The sequence below is a fragment of the Chrysochloris asiatica genome, unplaced genomic scaffold (genome assembly GCF_000296735.1).
Source record: "Chrysochloris asiatica unplaced genomic scaffold, ChrAsi1.0 scaffold00017, whole genome shotgun sequence".
NCBI lineage: Eukaryota > Metazoa > Chordata > Mammalia > Afrosoricida > Chrysochloridae > Chrysochloris > Chrysochloris asiatica.
In genome coordinates, this window is record NW_006408535.1 from 13,288,882 (window position 1) to 13,295,038 (window position 6,157).

Sequence of the window (6,157 nt, forward strand, 5' to 3'; positions counted from 1 at the left end):
ATTATAATCAATGTAATGAAACAAGTTATATGAATTGTTGAATGTGAAACTGATGATGTGTCCTGTAAACTTTCACTCAATCCACAATAAAAACTTTAAATTAAAAAAAAAAAAAAGGTGTGGGCAGGTTTAAGGGAAATCTTTCAGGGATCATGAAGTACCCTCAGGGCTAGCAACAATAGAGTACTGTTACTACTCCTAAACTTGAACTGGGAATACCCAAACCAAACCATCCCCACTGCTGTTGAGTCCACTCCAATTCACAGCGACACAATAGAACAGTGTCGAACTGCCCCAGAGGGTTTCTAAGGTTGTAATCTTCATGGAAGCTGACTGCCACATCTTTCCTCCATGGAGCAGCTGGTGGGTTCGAACCACTAACCTTTCAGTTAGCACTCAAGCATTTGACCACTGTACCACCAGGACTCCTTCTCTGAATTCATGTCCTAGTTATCTAGTATTGCTATAACAGAAATAACAACAAGTGGATGATTTTAACAAACAAATGTGTTTTCTTACTGTTTAGGAGGCCAGCTGTTGGGAATGACGCCCTCTGTCTGTCAGCTATAGAGGAAGTTCCTTGACTCTCTGAAATGCTCCTGGGCAGTCTTCATGTGACTTGGCTTTTCTCTTCCTCTGTCTCTCCTGGTTAGCTTGCATTTAACCTCTTGTATATGGTTATGAATCGGGCTGCTAACCTTAGGGTTAGCAGTTTGAAACTACCAGCTATTATCTCCCAAAAGATGAGGCTTTCTGCACCCATAAATATTTATAGCCTCGGAAACGCTGTGCAGGGCCGCTATGACTCCACGGCATGTAACAACAACATATCTCAGAGATGATTGACTCAAAATAGATTTTATATCAATCCTGTCTCATTAGCATAATAAAGACACCTCATTCCCAAATGGGATTATAACCATAGTCATAGAGATTAGAATTTACAATATACTATTTTTTGGGGACACTATTCAATCTGTAATAACTGAGAATGCTCACTGGAAACTGGTAAGTCCTACATTACCCAGAGAGAGCTTCCTGATAACTCTGGCTTCAGAGAGGGCTATCCAACAACGGCTGTGGCCTCAAACAGAAAAACACAGTCATGGCCAAGCTCATGGAGGAAGAAGAATGCCCTGAGCTCACACTCCTTCTGTGCTCTAGTTTCTTGCTGGTAAAGAACATGGGCTGAACTCATCTAGAAGATGGAAGGCAAGGGTGTTTATTGATGTAATCTCAGGTCCAGATCATGGTGAGAAGAAGTGTGAGGAATAAATCTGGAGGAGCAAAGAGAATAATCGGCATAATTAGATTTTGGTGAACAGTGAAATGCCTGTCACATTCAGTAACTTGCCCAAGGTCACACAGCTTGGAAGTGGTAGAACTGCATTCTGTAGCTTAGCATCTCACTCCAGTGTCTTTGCTTGGTGTTCTATGGAACTGTTATATATGGATGCCATATGGAGACTGACACTGACGCCATCTTGAAGTCATGACGTCTCTGCTCTTTTCATGGTTTGTTCACCAGGTAAAAGCCCAACATTCCCACCTCCCTGTTGCATGGATTTTTTTTTTACCTCATTAAACCTTCTCTGGAAAAAAAAAAAAAAATCTGCTGCTGCTTAGAATTTCTCATGTTGACCAGTGATAGCTCATTCCTGGAGGAGTTTTGGGGTTTTGATCCTGCTTTGTCTAGGTGCATTAAGAAATGGGAATTGAATTCTTTGTACCCAAACCAGACCTATTGACTGTTTTCTCTGCCTGTGCCTGAATGTCAGAGAAGTTAGGCATTATATATGCTTTAACTTATTATAGTTGAGAAGGTTTTGGTGAAACAATTTAAAATTTATCTGTATTTTAAATCTGGAACATAAGAAGCAGCATAGATGGATGCTAAACATCAGTAGGTGAATGACAGAGAAAGACATTATCTGTGATTGCTTTCACTGGCTCCTTGAAAAGTAAATGCTCAGTCTGGATGACCAACTGTTTTTGCACTCGAAGCCACTTAGGGTCTTACAAACATTTGCACATGTCCTACTTCTGTCCAGAACTTTTATTCTTAGGTAGATGTTGCCTTCTCAGTCTCTTTATAGTCTAGAAAAATTAAGGAAGACCTAGAGAGGTCAAGGGAGCGCGGTTGCTCTGTATGATAAACATTGGACTGTGAACCACAAGGTCAGAGGTTCATGCCCACCAGGTGCTCTTTAGGAGAAAGATGAGGCTTTCTGCACCCGCAAAGATGTACAGCCTTGGAAATCCTATTCAGGGTCACTATAAGGCAAGAGAAGGAACTGACTGAATAGGTAGGGTGCTCTTAGAGAATTCTTCCTGTCATTATAGAGGTATACTTTCAGCATATTCTTCATTTGGACTTCAAGAAGTGGTATCAGTTCTACAGTTCACTTTCATGACATCTTCTATGTTAAAAAGAATGCAGATTGCTGGTAGCTTTTAAAATACTTGTGGAATGAAGTGAAGTAGGAGTAAAATTCTAGAAGCCTTTTATGCAGGCTATAAAACCCTGAACATCTCTCAGGTGAATCCTGAAGTAATTAGAAAGGAAAAAGTAGAAACTTTCATTTGGATCTCACAGTAGATTTTACAAAGGTCGAAATTATACATATTTTGCCCCTTTAGTTCTCCCTTTACCTAAAATTTGGTAGAAAAGAAAAGATAGATTTTTCTTGATTTTGGTTCTAGTGAACAAAACACTAATGTCTTAAATTTTGACTCTGGTGAATAAAGAATAAAAAATCCAATTGTTTTCATATTGCATGTCTAATAATTATTTACTTGAATAAAGAAATATTATATTAACATGGAAAATACAGTATTCAAGGTCATAAGATATATAGCTCAACGGGAAAATCATAAGCTCATTATGATATATTTGATAAAAGTGGTAGTGGCTGTGTGCCATTTAATCAATTCCAACTCATGACGATCCTGTTATAGAGTTTTGAGGTTGTAAATCATTTTATTTTGTTTTTAAAACTTTTTATTATGACTTGAGTGAAGGTTTACAGACAAGACCATCAGTGTTATATTCAACAAATAATACACTTGTTTCATTTCAATGATTACAATCCCCTCCATGTAATAACACTTATCCTGCTTCCTCCCTCTGGTTCTGCTTCCATTCCACCTACCTTCCCATCCTTTCTTAACTTTGTCCTTAGGTAAATGTTGCCCTTTTGATTTGGAGTGATTGTCTGTTTCATGGTGAGCATATTTCACTAGTGTTTTTGCCCCACCTATTAACAACAACAACAACAACATATACCTATCTACTTCTTGGCTGAACATTGGGCGATGAGTTCCTTTCCAGCCCTGAAGAGTGGTTGAGGGACATAGTCTCAAGTGTGTTCAGTCATTTTCAGGCCAGTAAGCCGAGTCTTTTTAAAAAATAAATTTGAGTTTTAGTCCACATTTTTGCCACTCTATGCAGGACCTTTTACTGTGATCCCTTTCAGAGCAGTAGGTAGTGGTAGCTGGGCACCATCTAGTTCTTCTGGTCTCAAAGTTGTGGAGACTGATGCTCATGTGTTCCTCCAGGTTCGTTCATATTATGAGTTGCTTCACAGATTCATTGTTATTGTTCAACATTGCATAATATTCCACTGTGTGTATGTATCAAAGTTTGTTTATCCATTCTTCCATTGATGGGGAGTTATAAATCTTCATGAGGCAGAAAACTCATCTTTCTTCTGTGGAGAGAACTGTAGCTTCATACTGCTGACCTTGGGGTTAGCCGACCAACTCATAACCCACTACGCTACTGGGATCCTTTTGATAAAGGTATTTGGTACAAATTAATATTTATTTCTTATAATATCTATTAATAAATTAAGAGAATAGACAGAGACTTGTATGGTAAAAACAATCTCAAACTAATAGCTAGGATCATTCTTAGTGCCAAATACTAAAATCATTCCCATTTGAGATAGGAACAAAGTATAGATGTCCATTGGCACAATGGTCATTTTTAGCTCATAGGTGCTTAGGTCATATACATACCTGAGCTAAAATTTCACAATTTGTATTGTGAAATTTAGCAAGAGGGAAATAATAATTCAAGTGTGTGATTACATTTGGCAAACTTTATATAGTTCCATAGTTCTTTTTTTTTTTTAATCTAGCTTTTCCTGTGATCGTCTCAGTAAGTTTGAGATAGAAGATGTATTATTATTGTTCCTATTTTATTTGTAAGGAAATTGAAGCCCTGAAAAGTGATATGATTTGTCTAGAACCATACAGCTCAGATTGGTGTTAAGGCTAGAATCCTGATGTCTTGATTCAGGCTGTTTCCACAGTCTGTTTCTACTCCAACAGGCAACCAACTTGTGAATTAGGTAAGACAGAAAATGGAATATGGGAAGTCCTGTCTCTAGCTGATATTTTCACCATTACAGTGAATGTGTGTTTAATGAAAGAAACTTGCTTGTTTCCAAGACAACAGGATTCAAAAGAAAACCTCAATTGCTCTGGAGGAGGCAGATTCACTGTCATTTCCATCCTTTTGAAGAATTGCACATTTTGATGGGCAAAGTGCCAGAAATAATTAGAAACAAATAGCTCCACAGAACCCTGATAGAGCAAGAAAGCAGATGAAAAGAAACATATTTATATGTATATAAATGTGGGTAGTGTTTCTGCTGTGAGACTCTTTCAACAGAAATCATGATGATTCTGGAAAATCCAGGGATCAAAGCCTTATAGAAGAGAACAATAATCTGGGAAGAAAAAAACAAAAAGGTAGTGCCTCGAATTAGAGAAATGAGAAGGGGATGGGAGGAAGAAAGAATGGAATAGGGGAGAGGTAGGAGCAGTTTTGTCCCCTCAGTTCTTTGGCTGAAGTAGTGGACGAGGTATTTTAACTCAAATTCCTCTATGTTGAATCAAGTGACTTGGAGCATTCATTTTGTTTTTATTTGCTTTTCTTGCGAGTTATCCACTCTAGCTCTAATTTCCCTTTTTGTTGTGGAGATCAAGAGATTTTGAGCGGAGCAAGGATGGAATACATTCTGCTGCATGGGCTGCATGCCAGATTTTATTACAATGTTTGTTAACCGAGTTTATTATGGGATGGAAAATTTAGTCTCTCAGGCATGTGAGAAGGAGGAGGCTGTTTTGATTTCTTTCTTTCTGGTCTTTAATTCATTCCAGATTTATTGAGTGCCTATTCTATAGAAGGTTTTGCCCTAAGAATTGGAGATTCTGAAATGAGTTGTACACATCATTTAATGGCTCATATTTAATATACCCACTTGCCTAGTCTTCATAGCAAAATAATGTAAATACTGTAACCCTGCTGCCAGCAACAAAATGTCCAACACACAGGTTTTATGCCACATTCATTTATTCACTTAGTCAACAAATAATCACTCCCTTTTCGGTATGCAATTCTACTCTGAAACAGATGATGTCATCATGAGTTGAAATCAACTTGACAGCAACTTTGTTTTTGTTTTTAATTAAGAGAGAGTCACTCTAGATTAGAGTTGTTGCAAGTCATTTAGCAGCTGCTGCAAGCAGAGAAGTGCACTGTGGAGAAGGTGTCCGAGGCCCGTAAGCAAAAGAAGCTGAGGCTGAAGCAGGCCAAAGAAGAAGCACAGGCTGAATTGAACAGTACCACCTGCAAGGGCGAAATGTTCAAGGCCAAGGTGGCAGCTGCAGCTCTGGGATCCATGGCAGCTGCAACACTGATGTGGAGTAGGAGACCCAGGAGAAGATGACTGTCCTCCAACCTACTTCCTGTAAAACAAGGATGACGTCCTGGATAACCTCTTGAACTTTGTCTGTATCATCTGACCAGAAATCCTTGAAAACTACCGCATAAATGGATAGGGAACAAGGAACGCACCTGTTCCATTGGACTGGCATTTTAGATGCTGTCTCATGGAGTAAGAAGCTTTAGCAAAGCTAGAGTTTTTTATTCTTGTGAAAAGGTATTTCATTTTCCTGTATATTATATTAGGTTCCTTCACTTTTTGAAGAGGAGCAAACCTAGTACTTTGTATAGACTTAGAGCTTATCCAAAGATTTCATCTCTTTATCTCATATTTCTTATTCAATAATGGTTGTGTACTTTTCCGATGCTGTTTAGCTGAAGCAACATACATAGCTATATGACTTTTCTTTATTAGATATCTAG

The 6,157-nt window shown here is 38.3% G+C and overlaps 1 pseudogene; it reads left to right on the forward strand.

Annotated features, from left to right (window-relative positions):
- The first annotated feature begins 1,105 nt into the window (after positions 1-1,105).
- LOC102826308 lies at positions 1,106-5,850 on the forward strand (annotated as a pseudogene).
- Positions 5,851-6,157: the final 307 nt, after the last annotated feature.